Raw genomic sequence first — 21783 nt, forward strand, 5'->3', positions numbered from 1 at the left:
TCAAGTCCAACTCTTGACACCGCACAGGTCTACCCAAAAGTTCAGACCATGTGACTAATGCACAAAATAAATCCAAATCATATATACATTAGCAGTGTTTTGCGGTTAAAGTTATGAACAAGATGTTTACACTTACAGTAGGATTACAGTAGGTATTTGTTCTTTTTTTTTTTTTTTTTTTTTAGTGTAAATAAAGCAAGCAATTCTGCTGGTAACCAGAATGCGTTGCAAATGTTCTCCCTTACTCAGCTAGATTTGACCAAGAAGCTCAAGTCTCCTCACCTGAAACAGTTACAAACTTAATTTCTTAGCACATTGCTTTCTCTGTGGTTGGAGGTCAGGGACCAAGCCTCTAGAGATGCTGTCACCTTGAGCTTCATGTGCAGGCACAAGTCAAAGATTCGGGCACTCCTCAGATCTCCGACCTGGCTTCCTTGGCCTTGCTTCAAGCAGGATGAACGAGATTTTTGTGTTGCATTGGTGAGCTGAGAGCTGGTGGCGCATGGGGCTCGGCGCAGAGGAGGGTGGGGTGAAGGAGAAGGGCAGCAAGGAGAAGCCACCCCTTTGGCAAGACCCCTTCATCTTTCAGGGTCTTTCCAGCTCTAATCGGCGAGCTCGGTGATGAGTGCCTCTCTTGGGATGTGAGATCCCTGCCTGGTCTGGAGCTGGGCTTCAAAGCCCAGGCTCTGCTTTTCCCCAGGAGAGCTCTGTTGTGCAGGTGGTGGTGTCTGAGCTGGGTGGCTGGTCTCGGTGTGAGGTGGAAGGTGGTTTGCTTTGGTAGAGGATTTGATTCCAGAGGTGCCGAGTGTGCAGGGTGTTGGTCTGGGTTTGACACTGCTGCTCAGCCATCTCTGCTTTCCTGGCAGCTATGTACCCTGCATGTGATGGCTGAACCATGCGTGAAGCAACTCCTGAACTTTCTCAATTTGCAATCCAGGTGGTTGCAGATGTTTTGGCAGCTTAGCAACTTGCTTAGGTAGTCCTTGCTTGGCATGGTAGCCTCAATAGCTGCTCCAACTTAATTCCTTCCAGCTCACAAATCAGCATTCTTCAGTCCAGCCAGTTCCTTCACAGATTACTTCTTGAATGTTTTTCTTAACCAGCAGCCTGTGCTGCTGGCTGGCTTCTGGGGATCAGGTTTGTAGGCACCCTTTTTCCCAGTTTCTCAATTATGGGATGGAGGTCGCAGAAGATGGGAATAGCAGTGGTTTTCTTCCCATCACTCCAACTCCCACCACAATTTCCCCCAAAAGATTTTTTCCTCCTTTTCTCCGTGTACAACAGGTTGGTTTTGGAAAGGCTCTAGAACTGCTGACCTAAGGGTAAAGCACAACAGTTGGACTGCACAAGTGGAAAAAAGAAAGAACGCCATAAACACGAGGCTTCAGCCTACAGAGGTGAGGGAGGTATGCAGCAGGCAGGCTTTCTCTTCCTCACCTGGCCTCTGTCGAGCCATTCGTGCTCCTAAGTAGTCAGCACTGGATTCCAAACTCTCCTTCTCCTTCTAACCTGAGAAAGGGACATCCTGAAATCTTCTGTTGTAGTACAGCAGGGTCGGTCTGTCTGTCTTTAAATAGTTTGTCAGCAATCCCTAGAGTTTTAGATTTTTGAAAATGCTGTATTGACTCAGCTGATCCTGGTCACTTGATTTTTCAGTAGCTTTGAAGTACATCATCTGTGAATTGAACCCAAATTAATATGTAATTAAACAAAAGGACAGTAGTGAATCTGAAAATAAAGGCAAATTTACGAGCCAGCTCACTAATAACTGCAGGCAGGTCATAGCCCTTTTGATTTTGACAGCACAAGACTTGCAAGTCTTACTCTGCCTTCTGATTCAGAATTCTTGCTCAAAATATGTTTGAAAAATACATGTTTTCATTAAAGCTACCAAAGTGCCTGGCTTTGTTTTTTATCAACTCTCCTTCCAGAAAGCATCAGGCAGCTTAATTTCTTTCTTTTTTTTTTTTTTTTTTCCCTCCAGTATTTCTTGTGCCTGCATGACTTGGTAAATGCAAAAGTATAAAAATTGAGGGGTTTAGGGAATGTTTTCCCTGCTTTGACTGCAGTTCCTCTGGTCAGCTCGATAAATACAGTGTCTGTACAGCCTGCTTGGTTTTGGGTAATGCGCATTTGCCATGCAAAGTGCAGGATGCAATAACAAACACAAGTTGTTCCAAGTGTCAAACTTGTGGTTTCCTCTGTATATAACAGTAATTCAACTCTTCTGTTAAAACACAGAATGCTTAAAATTCACTGTGTTAAAAAAAAAAAAAAAGAATCACTACTTTTTTTTTTTGTTTTAACGAATGTTACTTAAAACACTGTAAATCTTTTAATTTTTGTGTAATACTGTTCTGCAGATTTGTGTTACTCTTCACAGCTGCCTTGTGCCATCACTCCATGTGATGCATATGGACACGCTGCTCTTTATTGGAGCACTAGTGCCATGCAAGTATATAATGAATGGCAGCTGACAATAGGTTTTAGTATATAAAATTATACATATTTAGATAAAGTACAATTCGTTTGAATTAATCTTATCTGCAGAAGGAAAGTTGTGTCCCAGAAAATGTGAATATAACCAGGGACGCAGGCGTACTGAAGATTTTACTGAAGGGATGTTTTTGTGCCACTCAGAGTGATACTTCCCAAGAGTTTATTTGCTGTAGAGTATGGATCCTTCCTGCCCCTAAGGTTTTGGGGGTTGTGTTCTCATTTTTGGAGTAATTAAACAGCTTTTCCAGGGGCTGTGTTAAATATGTACATGCTTGTTTTTCAGGTAGAGGCTACTGATTCCATGTTAACTTGGAGTATTTTCTCTTACTGCTGAGGGATGAGTTAAGGCCTGCGTTGCGGTCACTAGTACTGTAGCCTTCAGGCATTTGCCATTTTCTATTGCCCTTCCTTGTTTGTTACTGGAGTCGAGAGCTGGATTGGTGGGTTCTGCACTTCCGTGGCACACTGCTTTGGAAAGAAAAGTAGGGAGGTCTGTGTCATCACTTCACATTGGGAAGCTGAGCTAGCAGAAGCTGACTGGGAGATACCACTGTAAAAACAGTAAGATTTGGGTGAAGCGCTGCTCACTTTCTTTAGAGATCACATCTGTACTCTGAAGTTTGATAGGTTGAATATCTGCTCTCAAGCATCCTTTTTTTTTCTTCCCGAGAAATTTATTACCATAGGAAGGATTGCAATGAAGCTTTAAGGTAATATCTTTGATCAGCTGTGTCCTGTGTGACTCTTGGTAACCTGCGTGTTGCTGTACACTCTGGTAATCAGTTGTCTCAATTCTTGATTAACAAGTGATCTGAAAGAATACATTAAAACCATTCTAAGTGCCTAATCAGATAAACACTTGCTAAAATGTACTAACGGTAATAGGAACATTAAACTATAAATTGCTACCAACAGGTGATTATGTTGTAAGTTTGTCAATAATACAAAATCTGAAAAGATAGTTTTTAAAATAGCTTGTTCAGGATAGCTGCTTACGAGTTACAAAAATAATCATAACACAGAGTCAGATTGTTTAGGAATAATACTTGAAGGTTAGTTGAAATAATCTATTGAATGTCTTGAAAAATGAGCTGTAAGACTGGAACTTTTCAATGTAAAAGGTTAAAGCTTGTTGCCCGGTATTTCTGCAGGGTTTTGTGTAAATGATACACACCTGCCAGAGCACATCAGTAAATGAACATGCTCAATGCCATTGCCTACCTATGCCCTTGAATTTTCATAATGAAATGAGACAGTACTGAGCCCTTGTAAAAGCTGATGGATTTGATTACAGTAATAGGATAGAAAGAAGCATCCCCAATGTAAGTAACATCTATTATTTTATTGATTAAAACCTGAACATGTAATTTTTTAATGCTAGGTGCTTCTGAATCACCATCTAATGCCCTTGATTTTTCTTTGCCTTTCCTCCTTTCCTTTTCAGTCAATGCGAAGACATCCTCTGGTTTTGTCAAGGACAAGTTTCTGTCGTTTGTATTTTTAAACCCAATCAGAGCCTGAAGAGGCTCATTTAAGCAGGCTGTACAGTGGGCTGCTTTTATGAGTATAATTTTTGTTTTTCTGAAATCTGCTGTCACCTGCATGAATTTCAGAATAGGAACAAAAATGTGGAACAATATTGCACTTGATAAAGAGCAAGAGCCATTTTGGAAAGTATAAATTTCTTTATGTGATAGGAAATTAGCTAAACAGACATCACTGGCTGTTACTGAATTTCTCAACTTAATGATCTCATGTGCTAAAGTTTCAGCTAGGCAGCTCTGTTCTGTGAATTTACAGGTAATAGTAGGAAAGCATTATCGTTCTTGTCATGTTTTTCACTATTTCAGAAAAAGCAAAGTGTATTTAATTATTGGAATAAGTGAAAAAAATACACTGGGAGTATCTGGCAAGGTGCTCATGTTGAACAGAGCAGCTGAAGATCTTGTTAAAGTTTTGTGCTGATAGGAAACCAAGGGGTAGCCTCTTAAGAAATGTTTTCTCATAATCTTTCAGAACTGGTCTTAAACTAGTCCAAAGGACTCTTCTGGATCGCCTGCAGCGACTGAGATTGTTCTAGCTGTTGTTTAGTTGGGGAAACAGCTGTTAAGTCAATTCTAGGCTTTTTTGTTTTTGTCCTCACTAACTTCCCAAACCTAATGATTTACTTCTTGTAATTGCTTTTTGTATTTAGGGGTCTGAGACTATATTTTGCAATTTATGGTTATATGTCAATACCTTAATTTAACTTACTTAAACAACAAGCTGTGTTCTGGTAGACTTCAAGGAGGTGTCTTTAATATCACAGTGTATCTGGGGAGGAAAATTACTTGTACAGTGGCAAGACTCTCCTTTTACTGTGCATGGCCTTGCTGTTTGCATCCCATGGGGCAAGAGGCCGTTTTTGGCACAGAGCTGGTATAATTGCTGCCCCTTGCTGCCTTTGGGGTGCGGAAGCATGGCTGGGATGTTGCCTGTCTTCAGGTGAAGTCTCAAGTCAGGAAAGTCTCAAGGATGAGAATTTGCTCACCTGAAGCCCTGTTAAACCAAAAGATGCTGGGCGTACCTTGCTGCATAATACTGCTTTCTGGCCTCATTTTTTTTTTGTCATTTGCTCTTACCTGCAGGACTTAGATTTCACTCTTGCCCCAAATTTACTTCTGAATCCAATGCTTTCACTGCTGTAGGTCGGAGGAAGTCCATGCAAACTTGATCTTCCTGTGCACTGGCTTCTTGTACATCTTAGCATCCTTTAACGCCACTCAGTGCATGTGGGGAGAGTGCTTAATAGATGATGAAATGACATTTCATCAAGCTTGTAAAACTGAGGTGTCTGCAGGTTAAAGATCACCTGAGCAGCTGTAAGTAATCCTGTACGTAGAACACGTGTAGCACACTCCCGTGTATGTTATTTGTGGCTGGAAGTCTGCCTTTTGGTCCATGCATGGGGGGAAGCCCCTATTCCCAGCTACCTCATTTTTTTTGCACTTTGTCAAATCATTTTTTTTAAATTACATTTTGTCCTTCAATAAAAAATAAAACCAGACAAGAAGCAGGGCAGAATGATGCCATTGTCCAAGGACAGTTTACTTTAATTTCATTTTAAATGCATGTTTCTGTACAAAAAGACCAAGGTTGACCTGCAGCTGCTGTAAAAGTAAATAAAAAATTATATTACTTGAAAGTAACTGTTATACTTGTAAATGAGCTAGCAATTGAAAGACTGTCCTGGTGATTTTTAAATAGGAAAAAAACTAAAATGTAGAGGTCTACTTTTTAAAGACAGATTAGATGTTTTTTTTTCTCTGCTTCTACTCTGCACTGTTTTGCCTGTGAACTTGATCCATTTTCTCAATAGAGAGATTCACTGACTTATCTGTAAGGTCAAATTTGGGCTTCCTTACATGCAATTCCCCATTTACTGTATAAATAAATGAGAAAGTGTCCAAATAAACACATTTTCTGCACCTGAGATTATATTTTGGTCATTTTCTTTGGGACCTTCAAGTATGCAGGTTTTTCATCAGTTTAAAGAATTAAAAATATATATATATGCTTTTTTTTCTGATTCTAAAGGTGCTATTTTGACATATTTTTGAATTCCTTACACTGTGCTTGACTTATTAAAGTACCAATGTGAGCTGATAATCAGCTCGTGTTTGTTCTGGTTTTTGTTTTGAGTATTCAGTCCTTCAAAAAAAAAAAATCCCTTTTCATAGACAGCTTCCTAATAGCCTTAATAATAAAAAAATGTAATTGGGAAAAATGCTGCCTTTTTTCTGCCTTTATAAAGGCAACAACAACAACAAAAAGAAATGCTTCACAAGGAAATCTTCCTCTAAAATGTTAAGTAGCAGCTCATACTAACTTTGAATTGAATGTAGCAAATATTGTACTGGCCACGCACAAATAGTAGGGATAAAACAAGGAGCTATTCATGTCCCTGCAGGCCGTACCAATTAGCTACTAATTCCAGAGCCTTCTATTGGCATCATGGTGGCTATTCAGTAAATATTAATCTTCTTGGGCTAGATCCCAGGACCTGGCTGTGTTGTTCCCACTTTGGGACACGCTGACCTATGCGGCTGTTGGAGCATCTGGATGTTGTTGGGCCAGGCCTGAGGTAGGATTTTTGCCTCAAATTTGATGTGCTCAGCCCTCGTTTGAGGCATGCAAATGGCTGGCAATGTCCTCGTCACCCCAGAAGGCTCAACCACGGTTGGGAGGTAGAAGAGGAGTCACCAAATGCTGCTGTGGGGTGGCCATCGAGCGGCCCCAGTCTGGTGGTCTGAGGAGGCTCTTGTAGATGTGAGCCGTGGAGGAAAGAGCTGAATTTTAGTCCTGGGTAGGAACCTTGTTGTTGCCCTTGTAGTGGTCTCTGTATTTTTGTTGAATCCCTATCATCAGCTCAGCTTTGTGATTTGATACCTTCACATCGCTGAAAGATTTTGGTTCTGTGGAGGTCAGAAGCAGCAGGAAGAATCAGGGGAGATCTCTGTGAACCTGGCCTATCTTCAGCGTCAAGTTCCTTGTCTTTGCAGAGGCTTCACAGTCCCATGGGTGTAACATTCCTCAGTTGTTAATCTAAAAGCCTTTTAACTCCTGAAAAGTCGAGAGACAGCCTCAGTTGGGTGCTGTGCTCCAGGCAACCCCAGCTTGCCCGGGCTGGCCTTGTCCAGGAGCCACAGGCTGGTGGCCTTCGTGAGGAGCTGCTGCGTTCCCTGCAGCACGCAGGGAAACAGCCAGAAAACAAGAGACACAGGGAGCCCTACTGAGCCTCCACACCCCTGATCCCCTTATTTTAGGGAAGGCTGACGAGGAGCACCATTCCCAGGTCTGCACGCAGCCTGCGTGCAGCCTGAGCCTTGCGGCTGCTCCGCAGCAGCAGGGCTGAGGAGATGTCCCTGCTACCCGTAAAGTTTGTGGGCTGACTGCTATCAGAGACCCAATGTGGTGTTTTATTGTACTTAAGTACACTAGACCAACACATTGGATTTAAATCGAAGTGTTGGAGGCTCTGGAGCCTTTTCTGCGGGATAGGACAAGTGTAGGCCCAACTATCCAGGGAGCTCCTGGCTGCCTGGTTTTCCACCCTCCCTTTTATTTTTCTGTAGTAAACAGAAATGTGTAGTTGCCTCCCAGTTTCCTTACTTAATGTTTAGGAATCTGAAGTTGGAGCCTGATAATTTGAGATCTTTCTTTTGAAGGCAAAATTTAAGTAAAATTTATTCAAATTAGATGCTCTACCTTCAGAGTTTTCTCTCTATAAACCTTGTTTATTGAGTACCATGAATCTTGCAGGGTTGGACTAAAGAATTAAAATCCATTTGTGAATGATGGCTAACTTACTTAGTATAAATTTGTACTATACCAATCTTCTCTTTTAGCATAGGAAAACAAAATAACAACTGCCTTGATTAACAAAGTCATGAAACCAGTATTCCGTGAGCCAAGCAGCAGGAGGGATGTCAGGCTTTTCCTGAGCATATTGCTACCGCTCTCATGAAGGTTCAGCCTTCTGTCAAATGTAAGGTACTGATGATTATCAGCATATTGTCAGAATATATCGTCGCCTTTTCTACACAAATAAGTCAGTGATACGGTAGAAACACTCACCTGGTCATGTTTACCATCACTCTATGCAGCTTGACAGCTCGGTTTACTCCCATCATCCAGCTGTCATGCTTCGAATTCTGCATTACAGATGTGCTTACTGTTCCAGGCTTTTTATATGCATACGTTTTCTGTGTGTCTTTCTGTGTGGGAATTGAGTCTTTGCTTTTTTTTTTTCTTCACTGAGGGCCAGGCCTTGGAACACTCTGTCCTATGTCTTTTCTTAGAGTGAAAACTAAGAAGCAAGCACTCTGTCTTCAATCAAACTATGCAATATAGAGCTCCAGAGCTGGATTCCTTATGGTACAGAGGGTACACCACTCTTGTGTCCTTCCTAATCCAGTCCTTGATCCAAGGTTAGGAGAACTTGTACTAAATGGCTGCCCAGGAATCTTGTATGCAGCTCTTGTTCACTGGTTTTACTCCTCCTTCCCCTGCCTTCTCTGTCCAGCTTGTTAGGTGTTTTGTCTGAACTAAGTGGTGTCAAAGTGTATCCCCCCTGTCAGTGCCATGTTGTTGCTGGTTGGAACTTGTCTTGTAAATCCACCAGTGCAGTTTACCCACTAGGGTAAGTCAGGGGCCACTTCACAGCGTTTGCATCTCTTTGCTCTAGAGTGCTTTAGGCATTTGGGGTGGGCTGTGCCCCTCCAGGTAGGTCTAGGTCTTGCTTATGTCCCCATGATCAGTTGTGGGTCTGGTGCTTACAGGGATGCATAACTGTGATGTCTCAAATTCAGTCTAAGTTTTCATTTCCACTGCTTGTGCGTGTGTACACGTGCTTGATTTTGCTGCTTCCATTGCAATTCAGGGATAAATGCCCATGTGGTCAGGACAGTTGTTGAAGATTCATTGTTCCCCCGTTGTGTCATTTTTCCAGTGAAGTTTGTTCCTTGTGTTCCTCTTCGTGCCCCTACTAGATACTATTAACATCAATACACTTTTTCCCCCCAGGTCTACGTCCTGTGAGTTGCTCTCCTCTACCCGTTTATCTTGTCTTCTCACATTTATAATGCCTTCTTCTGAGTAGTTTACTTATATTTGTCACTTAATTTAACCCACGATGTACCTCATACTGCTTCTCCTTCCTAACTCCACGTCCTAGTTTGTCTTTCTTTTAATTCAGGTTAACCTTTATTTATTTCCCTGATTTCAAAAGATTTCTGTGTATGCACAGGAGAGAAATAGCAAATTTCTCTTCAGATGTCTGTGTCTATTCCCTCCCTGGCACATACAGTGTGAGGGATTCAGACTTCGCCATCCCTAACCCCAGGCTTTTCTTAGAGCTAGGCAGAACAAAGTCTGAAGGTGTTTTTTTATTTCTTTTGGTAATTGACAATATTTGGAGATTTTCTTCTTCAGAAGTAGCCACTGCAGATAAGCAGTTGGCCTGCAAGAAGTTTGTTATGCTTCCATACTCAGTATTTTTAATTGAGAAGCAAATTATTTATTTTGGGGAGAAATGTAAATTTTTTTGTATTTGTATGTCAAAGTGGCCTTTATAGGAAAAGCACATAAAATATTTAGATTAAAATTGCTTAGTTGTGTAATTTTAGTGGGGATTTTTATATTGACAGGGTTTCTATGCATTTTTCAAAATATACTTACTGTTTTGTGTTTAAATTATTGGAAATATTTTTAAAACATATATTACCACATTTTCCATGGCGGATCCCTTTACTATCGTTCCTTTTGAATACTACAAAGATTTAATTAACCCTGTAAATTAATTTTCCCCCACAAATATTTGCATTAAGTCAATACGATGAGTTACAACATGGGTATGTAGCTTTACGGGAATAATCCTCGTAGCGTAGCTTAATTATGGAGAGACTTTTTTGAGAAGGGCAGTGCGCAGTGTTTCAATTGCACTTAAAAGACTAAGTTAGCAAATAAAGTTCTTGCTGTACCTCACTAGGTTGTTTTCATTTTTTTTTCCATCCTATATTGTTTACACAGTCATTATTAAATATGTGCTATTTATGCAGTATGCAGTTCTCCTTCGTTTGTTGGGTTAATACCAACATTAACGGATAGGGAAAGCTTCAGAACATGTACGGTGTCCTACGGGATACGATGTGAGTTTGGGGGAGGGAGGAGAGAGAAGCTAGATCCATTATTCTATTTTTTGCATTTAATTGTGTACACATTTTCACGCTAACTGAAACTAAATTAGTAGAGCTTTCTATTGAATTGTAAGTAAAATTAGTGTTTTAAGGCGGGGGGGAGGGCTGGGGACAACGAAGGGGCTTAGAGAACTGGGCAAAACTACCCTCTGAGTTGCACTACAGCGTTTGTGCAATTGCCTTGACTGCCTATGCAAAGTATAACCCGAGTTGGATACATCGGACCCTTCCATTATTGCTCTGATTTTACTTTCTGTTCTCGAGGTGTTATCGTAAGGCTTGCTGAGTAGAAATTTCCAAGGAATGTTTGTCAACCGATGCCTCAGTTTTATCCTTTTCTGTACGCGTTTTATTTTTCGCTGTTGTTTCAGTTTGATAAGAGACCCCACGTCGCTCATAGGTTAGCGTTAAGTGCAAGCTTTTAGGCCTAGTAACAAATGAACATTGCATGCTACCACGTATCCTCAGAACTGAAGAAAAATGTGCAATTTTAATGGCACTTTGACCTGTTGTTGAAACACTGGGTTTTGCAATGGAACAAACTCTCAACAATTGAAAACACTCTGTCTGTATTAGATGTCTTGAAAGTGAAGAAAAAGGCAGTTACTCAAATTGTACCCACAGATAATTTGGTATCGATTTTTTTTTTTTTTTTTTTAAGAACTTTATGATCTGTTATTAGAAAAATACACGTTTCTTGGTTTACTTTAGTTGCCATGAGTTGCCCAGTGCAGAGTCTGGTCCACCTCCATCCATTTATTTTCATGGAGTAGTCGCACATAAAATTGTAACAGCAAAGCAGAGAAACGGTTGGGTTCCTTCCCGGTAACCTTGCTTGCAGAATTGCTTTGTGGCTCGCACATGATACAAAAAGGGACGTGAGAATTTTCCTGGATTAAGTAGCACTTGCTTTGTTTACGTGTTCAGTATAACGTTGGGTGACTAAAGGGAGGTTCCCTTTTTAAAGTATTTGAATTGTGCTTTGGGGACTTAGTTGCCACTGTGCAAATTGTGCTGTAATATTGTACCAAGGATCAGTGAAAGTGTTTTATCTTTTTTAATGTTGTTTGTATTTGACCGGGTTTTATAAATGTAAGAAAACAGAGTGTTGTATTTTGATCTGAAATTTGCGTATGGTAAAGTAACTTTGCTTTATGTATTGGAGGTTTGTTCAGAACTTGAATTATTTTATAGAAGGGTACAGACCAAAATTAATTGTCTTAAAGGTGTTTAATAAACTAACCAAATAAAACATTGATGGTTTGAAAACTTGTTAACTGCTTCATATCAGTTTTTTGTTGTTTCTATTTTTAAAGGAAAGGAAAAACGCAATTCAGGATTTTTTTTCTCAAGGTCTTATGAAGAATGAAAAAAAATGCAGTGGATTTTATAAATATCATCTCCCATGAGTTATCTGTCTTATTATTAAACATACCTACATGCCAAAAGTTTAATCAAAGGGGAAAACCCAAAGGAAATCAATGGGGGAGGAAAGGCAAGGGAACTCGAGGGGGGCGGGAGCCATTCCTCTGGGCTCTGTCCAGGCAATAAATGCCCACGGCTGCGGGTCGTGGTGATGGCCACGCCAGGGGAAATGCAAGTGGGAAGAAGCTTCTGCTCACCTGGAAAAGCTCGGAGAGTTGTTTGAAGGTCTCTCTTCTCCTCTGCAGTCACCTTCGTTACTCCTCCCAAGTACTGCTGCTTTCACGTGACCTTTAAAGCCAGGAGCAAAGGAGCTGAAGCACAACTGCTCCCAAGGGCAGGTACCTGGAGCTCGTTCCAGGGCTGCCAGATACTTGGCGACCCTCATATGCTGTGGCGTGTGCGTGTAACCTCCTGAGGTCAGAGACGAGACCCAGGCGTTGTAAGGTGCCAAGCAGCTTCCTTCGTGTAGGGCTTTTCCCTTCGAGCGTGTGTGTGCCACTGCCTCTGCTTGTGCTCCAACAGAGCTGGAGCAAGGGGTTTGGGCTGTTTAAGAGGAGGGAGCCCTACTCCAGTACCTCTGGTCTTCAGGAAAAGCCATGATTTCACCAAGCTCCATGTACCATTTTTTAAAATAAAAAGACATCGAGGCACGGCCAGATGGATGCAAAGAAAAGCCAAGGTTTGGGGTGGCTTTGGCTGGGGGAGCGGGGTGGGATGGCAGTTCCATGGCTCCGAAAGTGCAAAAACGGGTGCTGTGAGCACTAGAAAAGACAGTGGGGAATAGGAGGGAGAGGTGGGTGTTTGCTGTTCAGTGCACAAGCCATCCCAAAGCGGAGCACAGGTCCTGAACCGCCAGCCAGTGTGGTGCAGAGAGCCTGAGGCCTCCACTGTAAACACGGGCTGATGATAGGGAATCTAATGTTGATTTACCTTTGTTGCTGGTGTTCCCATGGTTATGGCTGCGTAGATGGGCTCTGCCATATCTCCTCTGTCTTACTGCTTCTTGGAAACAAAGAGACGAGGGTGAACTTGGATTTATCTTTATTCCACGGCCTGGAATCCTAACAGAGGATTGCTGCTTGGCTCCCTTTACCTTTTGCGCACTGCGGAGGTATAACTTGAAATTTCCATTTCTTCCTCTTTATCCCCTTCATTTTATTTTTTATCTTTCTAAAGTGGCTCAAAATACATCCAGACGCAGTTTATTTAGTGGGGCTGTTCAGCCGAGGCGCTCAGTGCCGGGGAGTGAAGCTGCCCTGGGCCCCCTGTGATGTCTGTGCCCCAGGCAAGCTCGGTCACCCACTGCTGGGAGCACAGCAGCACAAAGGGACTTCTACTGCCCTGAGCAGTGTCCCCCCAGCTCTCTCCCTAGCAAGGGTTAGGAGCTGTGATGCTGCTGGGGGAGCATCCCCAGCCCTGCGGAGCCAGGCTCTTCCCAGGAGGTTCCTCCTTGCCAGGAGGTGCCACCTGTGGCCTCTGCAGAGCCCAGGGGTCTGAGCAGGCTCCACCAGGTGCTGTTTCCAGTTGAAGAAGAGAAGAAAGGCAGTGTGGAAGGAGGGGAAGCTGCCACGGCGTTCTGCAGAGCAGGTAAGCAGCTGCTGGCCCCAGCATCCCAAAAGGAGCAGCGAGCCCTGCGTCCACCGCTCTTTGTGCCGCCAGCTCAGTGCTTTGGCACAGCGACCACTGGAAGCAGTGGAATTAACTGAAGAATGAATTGCTGCTCCAAACTCAATAGCCCTTTACCTCCTGTCTGCAAGTTGCTGTAAAGTCAGAGTCAAAACTACTGCAAAGTCCCCAGGGACCTGGGGAAGGAGCAGGTAACTCAGCTGAACGTTGTTGCCACTCGGCAGATCTTGATGGCAGCTCCAGGTGAAGGCAGTGGCCGCAGGATCCGACCGGTTGTTTTTGCTTTTTCTCCAGCGTATTTGGACTCACACGGGCCTGCCTCTGTCACATGTGGTCTCAGAGGAATCGTGAACCCCAACACCGTGGGCTGGGCTGAAGGAGTTGGCTAATGGAGAATTTACGGTAAGAGCAAATGTATTTTTAACCACCAGGATATGCTTATCGTCAGGAAAGGGCAAGCAGTACTCCTATCTCTCCAGGGAAGGGGAAGTGTTGAGCGTGACTTTAGTTTTTTCCAACTCCTTTCCAAACTCTGAAAGGTTTTTTCTTCCTGAGACTTGTTGTTGGATTAAATCAGGGAGTTAAAAAGACATCAGTCCTGGGTCACAGGTGAAAAATATTAAATGCCAGGCGTGCAGTGTTTTTCCATTGCATATACCGCGTGTTTTCCCCTTTGTGTTCAGGAAAGGCCTTTGGAAAGAGAGCTCTGAAACGGACCCGCTGTGCTTTTTTAAACACACCGAGAGCGTCTGTCCAGAAGCTTTTAATTTTTCAGGGCATCTTTGATGTTTTCTGTCCCGGAGAGGAGAGCGGCCTCCCCTCCTCGCAGCCCTCTTCCCCACCCTGCTGCCTGTGCGGCTGCGATCTCCGGCTGCTTTTTGGCTGGGTTGCTCTGATGGGAGAGGGGCTGGGTGCGTTCCCCTCGCTCCCGTGGGTGCACCCTGTCCTGTAGGGCTCTGTCCCAGCGTGTTTGAACTTTGCCACCCGGGAAAGTGGCAGCTCGCCGCAGGTGGCAGCGCTTGGCTCCCTTCCTACCTGCGCCCAGGGACGCGGCCGAGCTCAGGGCTCAGCTCCCCGGCAGCGGGGCCCTGACATTTCCCACAGCCCGCCCTGCTCTCGCCTTCCCTAATCCTGCCTCGGGAGTAGGAAAGCCCTTAAGGGCCACCCAGCGTGATTTGCTGGCAGGGCAGGCAGTAAGGATCCCTTTCAGGGTGCCTGGGCAGGAGGGGTTTTGCTGATTCTCTGTACTCCCTGCTTGACTGTTTCCCTTGGGGTAGGACTCACAAAGAAAAGGCTCTGAAGGCTTTGAAGTGCTAAAAGCCACCTGAGCCAGGAGGCCAGCCCCTACGAGGTGCATCGTGCTTCTCCCATCCCACCTGCACAGAGCAGAAGGTCGCTCTCGCCTGTCCTCCTGGCTGTGGGCCTGGCTGTGTCCATCGGCTGCTCGGGGAGCCAGGGGCGATGCTCTTGGACCTGATACACCTCTGCAAAAGGTTTGGACAGGGAGATTCTTCTTCGTGCAAGTCTTGCTCGTTTGCAGTTAAGACTTAACTTCTTTCCCAGTGCTTTGGGTTGCCCTCAGTTCCCCACCTCGCACAATAATGCTGCAGAATCCATTTGCTGCCTCTCAGTCCGTCGCCTCATTTCAGCTGTGCTGTGCTGCTCTCCTTGCTGTTGCAGTGTGAAATATTCAGGCAGAAATGTGAAATTCCCTCTTCTGAAAGTCTCATACCACATCTTAGAGCTTGCCATGAGGCATGGGAACATTCCCGGCTCTACCTGCTTTGAAGAGCAAACAAAAGCTGCAAGCACAATGCTGTCTGGTCTCGGCAGATGCTTTGGAGACCAGCCCATTTTCATGGAAATTAGGTTGTTACTATTAGTTTATTTTTTGTCAGGACCTGAGTGATTCCTAAATCATTCTTCCATTTTCATAAAGCGGTCTGTGAATCACACGCATGTAAAGCGAAAGAGTTAGCAAATCCTGCCTCCCTTTGATGTGCAGTAATCCAGCCTGCTCATTTTTAGAACTGCTCCCTGGAATTTTCCGGCTTATTATTAATATTTCAATGAAAGTTGGGAGAGAAAAAAAAAAAAAAAAAAAAAAAAGAAAAGCCACTACCTTGTTCTTGTTTAAAGAGAACAAGAAGGTTGTGCAAGCTAAAATGGAAACAAAGCTGGTTTGCAGCTGAATAATTGTGTAACCTCCATGTTAAGAAATGACACAAGGAAAGGGCCGAAGAAGAACGTTCTGAAATGAACCTTTCGGGTATGGGAGGTTGGCTAAGGTTAAACAATCCCTGTGCAGAGAACTGTGCAGTGCTCGTTACAGCCCCGCACAGAAATAACTTCGTAAGCCAGACGAGTGGCTCTAAACACAGGCACGTTCAGTTTGTCTCCATTCAGAGACGTAGTATCAGAACCAAGCGCACCACCACTCAGTGTGTTCCCAGCATTTCCGAACTCTTGTTGCCCTGCTGGATGGCGCTTTGCACCCTGCAGGTATTGAGCTGGTGATTGGCATGGTAGGACATTATTCCAGGACATTATTCAATTTCTTTTTACCTACTATTAACTGCCCGCTCCAACTTTCTGGGCTCTTTTTTCCTTAGCCTAACCTGTTCGTTGGAGCTGCTGTAACTACAAAGGCACCAGACCTTCCTTTGAGATGGCGGACACTCTTTGGATTTGCTTTGCTGTACAAATGTATTGTTATAAAAGTCTGAGAGATGAACTTTTCCTTGCCTTACTAGCTGCTGGGAATAGGTTAGGCATAGCACGGCTGCTCCCTACTTTTGAGTAGGCAATCAGCCTTCTGAGTTTGAAAGGGAAGGTATGATATTCTTCTGCTTTCCTACATGTAGAAGTGACTTGAACTGGGCATTTTTGGTGTTTCCATCTCATCCACTATTTGCAGTGTGCCCAGAGAGCATCTTCCTGCAGGACTTCTGTGGGCCGTTCAGTTCTGTGGACTGGTGATTAAGTAAATAGAGCAATGTCCTTTCTAGCTCTGTGACTGAATTCAACAGTTACTGGAGTTGGGGAACTGCAGAATAATGTAGTTTAACAGAAGGAGCAGCCATCGTTATAGCTGTGGCATCTATATTGTGTGATTTTCTAGAGAAATCTGGAAGGAAGGAATCTTCTGCAAAATTTCTTTGGCTAACCCACATCCTGCTTCCGACTTGTGCTGACGCAGGTGTTGCTCTTGGGTTTGATGTCTGTATGTGGCAGCAAGATTGCAAAGTCCCCAGTCCTGCACATACACGGAGCTATGGTCACGTTTTGGGTTTGCAAAGTTCCTGGTCTGCCTTGCAGAGCTCCCCGTGAGTGTAGCAGACTGATGGCCAAGGGAGAGTTGTGTGGACCTGGAATGGCACTCAGTTAAAGCACAGCAGGTCGGGATGTCTGAGCGTTTGGAGGACCAGGGAAGTGCCTTACCAGCAAGGTTTCTCACAGGCTCTTCCACCACTCCTCCACTGTACCCGTTTATTAAAGAGACCTGAAAAAAAGAACCTGCTTCTTGCCAGCCTGGGTGACTCCTATCACAGCTATGACAGGTTTATTCCATTTGCAAGTCAAAACAAGTTTCTCCTCTCTCTTGGAGGTACGTAATTATCAAGATCATCCTTATTGCTACACCCGCTACCATTGCCTATAATCTGTTGGTATTTGCTTTTTCCTGGCACGGTCCTGGCTGGCAAAACAAAGCTCGCATGTGCGATAAGTTTAGCGTAAGAGACTTTTCTCGTTAGCTCTGGATGGCATGAATCAGAATGATTAAGTGATTTGTCCAAAGCACAAAGCAGATTTAGTGTTTCTGCACTGCAGTCGTAATAAATCATGAATGTCACCAAAATCACAAATATTACCTAAAAATATGATATCCTCTTTCCCATAAATACGATCTGTTTCTATTTATACTGTAGGCCTCAAACCCTGACCATTTATTTTCCTACAAACAGACAATGGCTAGAAACTAGAAGCTGTGGCAGTTTCAATCTCCTCCATGCCAGACAAATGTCACTGGTGGCCTCAGCTCCGCTCCTCGCTCTTGTCACCAAGTGACTTGCAGGCTAGAGAGGGGCAGATCCTTCGAGGAGCCAGGAAGGCGCTGAAGATTATCACCTGTCCTCTTGACTTCAGAGTCAGCTCATGCCTTGGAGGATGTGTCTGTCCTGTTCCCTGCTTCTAGACGGGAGAAAACCGAACTGCAGGATCACAGCCTGCTGGCCCAGGGCGCTGACCTGTCGTGGTTGAGCCCTTCAGCTCTCCTTAGCCGTGTTCAGGGACTCCAGAAGTTACCTGGGGAGCGGAGCCACCACCATGGGGTGGAGAGCAGGGAAACGGAGGAAAGGCTGCCCACACAGGCAGCCGATGCCCTCATGATTGGAAGGACTGTTCAGAGCTTCTCACATACAGACCAGCTTGCTGCCAGCTGACTGAGAAGCTGACTCCTTCTTCAGTGAGGTAAGCATAATTTCTTGCACTTCTCCTGCTCAGAAACTCGCCCCTAGCTGCTGGGGCAGACAGATATCTCCCTTTGCCACAGGGCCCAAAAAGATGCAAAGAAATCTCGCCTTTAATGCTCCAGTGCACAGTGATGCTGCTGGGAGGAGGAAGTATGAACAAGATGAAACTGCTCCAGCACCGTAGTGCTCCCTGCTCCTTCTCTTTGCTTTTCCAGTCATCTTAATCCTCCTGTGCTCCTCAGCAGAAATGTTGTGCAACACTCCCCAGGGAGGGGAGCCTCGGCTGTATTCCCCCGTGCTTCTGTTAGAGGAAGGCCACATCAATTCCCTCACAAATTTCGAGGAGCCTCTTCAGCAGATTCACACACTTCAATTTGCGTTCACAGGGCTAGTTGGTGACAAATGACACCAGCACCTCCTCTGAGACTTCGCACCCAAAGTATTATGCAAACCGTATGTAAACTTCCTCTTACCATGATGATAAGTCGTGCCTGAGTGCCATTTTTGTCGATGGGTTGTGTTGTGGGGCTCGGAGCGCCCCAATGTCCCCATGTGCCAGTCCTGGAGCATGCCCAGGGGACCATGGAGGAGCCCAGGTGGCTCCCAAGCCTTGCAGCTCTCACACCAACCCTCAGCAATCCCTGCCCCACAGCAGCGGGGCTGTTCTGCCCCATCAGCATCGTGGCTGTGTCCAGAGAGGAGCCAGCCTCACCCGGCCACAGGGGAACCCACAGCAGCTGCTGGGTGGGGAACAAGTCCCCGTGTGGCCACTGTCACAGGCAGAGGTGGCCTCGGTCCCAAAGCAGGGGGTGGGCAGCGTGTTGCAGCCCCATGCACCATCCTTTCTGGTGTTAGCAGGTGGTCCTGGCCCAACCCCAGCCTGCTCGCCAGAGCTGAGGCAGCCAGGGCCAGAGGTTCCTGGGCAGGGAGGCCGGGGTGTTGCAGACACGCACGGCCTTGGTCGTGTACTGCAGACCAAGCTCATCCGGCTCCCCGCTGCTCGCACACGGAGCCAAATCCCACTTCCTCCGGTGCTCTTTCAGTATGAGCAGGCCTGGCCACGTGTCTGATGGCTGCAGGGACAGGGAAGTCTCATCAGAGCCCTCAGCTTGGTGTGAAGCTGGCGGGGACACACTCCCCTTCTGTCCCTTTGCAAGGTCGAGACAGCCAGGCCGTGCGGTGCTGCTGAAGGCCCAGAGCCCGGGGAAGGGGCAGGATGCGAGGACAGCCCCTGTCCTGTCCTGCAGCCAGCCCAGCCACGTGCTGGACCATAGGGCAAACCCAGCCGGGCTCTGGGAGCAGCCGGGCTGCTGACACCGCCTGTGTTTGCGTTTACACACTGTGCAGTCAAACCTGAGCTTACTTGGTGCTCACCTCCCCGCGGGCAGTGCCCCAGTAACCACCTGGCCCGAAGCAACTCGCCCGCTTGTGTTTGGCCCAGTACCTGCTTCCCCAGCTGGCCCATTGTTCGGCTGCTCGGTTATCCCAGCCATGCCAAGCCTGATTTTTATCAGTGGATTCTGCAAAGCAAGCTGTGGAATGCAAATTATTCTGGTGTGTTTGCAGGCCTGTGCTGAGGAGGAGCTCCCTGGAGCTCCATCCTTCTTTCCCGGTGACTCATCTTCCTTCTGGAGGTGGCATCGCCCCGCCACTTTGTGGTGTGAAGCGCTGGGGCTCTGCAGGTCAATCTTCTTTTGTTACAGAGCCCCTGATCATGAAACTGGTGAGTGTGTCTAGCAGGAAACTGGCATTCCAGCAGTGATCACACTACTCATATGCAAACCTTTCTTCCAAAATCTTGCCCCAGATCTCTCTCTAGGCGAAGGTGGCGTCTCCTCAAGCACTTTACAGTGCTCAAGTGCTTAGAGAAGGAACTCTGACTGCAGCCAGCACTGTTAGCATAGCAAAGCCTAATGTAAGGCCGGCTGCTTTCCCCGGCTCTTTTATCTCAGGTGAGCAGTATAATTTTTTGCTTTCACTTAATAACTCAACATCCAAGAAGTAGGGGAATCACTTGGTAATTATATGTTCATTTGATGGACAGCACAGAAGTGGCTGCAGATGCTTACAAATGTTAATAACTCCAGTTATGTTCCGGTCATTCTGGTTAGATGTCCTGCTGAACAAAGGAGGCAATTTTGCTGTCTGCCTAAGTGAGTTTGGGGGGTTTAATACACACAACAAGGCAAGAAGAGGTTAAAAAATCTCCCCAAACACACTTGCTCCATCCCTAGCAGCCAATTCTCCTTGCAGTCTGGCAGGGTAATGAGCTGCTGTGTCAGGGAAGACTGGTGCTCCCCACACAGCCCTGTGGGGAGGGATGACCCAGCTGCGAGGAGGACTGGGAGAGAGGTGAGAGGAGGCGCGTCTGCCTTAGGAGTGAATTAAAATGGGTTTGCTTGCTGGAGAGATCTAGGGCATCAGCACAGAGCTCAGCCCTGCATGTGACATCTCCCAGAAGGTCTGGATGCAGGGATCTGGATGCTCGTGGCGACCTCATCCTCGACTTGAGGGCTGAAGTCACTGTGTTGATGTCCAGGCCGGCTTCATCTCAGGCTTTTTTACAAGGAAACTCACCTCCACCTTTCCTCTGTCAGCCTGTGCTCCATCCACCTGCCCTGTGCGTGATGTCTGTGCCTGGCTGCAGTGCGGTACAGGATGTGTGTGGAGCCCCGGAGGTGGTGGTCCTGCAGGGTGGGACGTGGTTTTTGTGTTTGCCGCTAACGGCCCTCTGTGTAGTGTGAAACATCCAAAGTAAGGGGTTGTGGGGCTGTTCTTCTGGAGATCCAGATCAGGTGGTTCAGGCAACATCAACAGCACACAGGCCAGGGTTTGACTGTGGATACCTCTGCTTGCGTCCAGAGCTAGTTTGGAAAAATGCTGGCAATGAACAGCTAAATGCTGCCCACTGCAGCAAGGCCAAGGCCCAACCTGAATGCACGCTCTCTCTTCTGCTTCCTGTATTTTTGTACTCTGTTTGACAGTGGTTTCTGACTGAATTCCAGCCAGGCACTAGTCAACCTGGCTAGTGTTTGTCACCTCCTACGAACTAAATATAATTTTATTTACCTCTTAGTATTTCTTTAACAAACGCTCTGATGTGACTTCTTCCTGGAAAAAAAAAAAAATCCCCACGTTGCTGTCCTTACGCAAAATAAATAAAATCTTTCTGTGTTCTTGCCACATTTCGATCTATATATATCCCCGGTACACAGAGGAGATATCAGCTTGGGAATTGGCATGCTGAGGGTAAATAAATGAATTTACAGTAAAGCCTGGTTATTGTTTTTAAAGACCTATTGAAAGGAGAAGGCTGTTCTTAATTTTCTCTCGTAATCTCATTTCAAGATGAGCAGCCTCTAAAGGTCTGTCAGAGAGTGGGTCTGTGCTCTTATCTTTGCCATCCGCTTGGAAACCCGGAGGCCGCTCGGGTGGCAGCTCCTGGCTGTGGTCCCTGGGAGAAGCCCTCTCCACCGAGGGACAAGATGCAGGGGGCCGCAGCCCTGGCGCAAGGAGCTGTTAATCCTGTGCTGTTTGCTTTGCACACCACACCCCTGCTTATTGCCCACAATCTAAATTACAGAGGCGGCCGAACTTGCTTCCTGTTAAAAACAATAGCCCTGGCTGACACATCCCATCCTAAGGCACCGAGCGGGGAATGGCCGGCTGGGTTTTATGGCAGACGGGTCCCGTGGCCGCTCCTGGTCCCGCTGGTGGTCGTCCTGCAGGGTCAGCACCAGCAGCGGGATGGGCAGCAGGCTGGAGGAGCACGTAGGGGTGCTGCTGACGGTGTGCTGTAATGAGAAATCACTTTGTATTCATTTGGGAAAACCTATCTGGGGCAGTGGGGAAAACTTCTTGAAAAGGACAAGTGTGGCCAGGATCGTCAAATGTTTATGGATTCAGTGTGAATTTTTATAGGGAAGCTAGCAAGTATCCAGCTGCCTCAAAATCCGAGCCATTCTTTGCTCTGTACAAAGGAGGGTAGTGTTTTATTGCAGGAAATATTTTTGTTAGGCAACTTT

The sequence above is a fragment of the Aythya marila genome (genome assembly GCF_965140915.1).
Source record: "Aythya marila genome assembly, chromosome: 12".
NCBI classification, from domain to species: Eukaryota; Metazoa; Chordata; class Aves; order Anseriformes; family Anatidae; genus Aythya; species Aythya marila.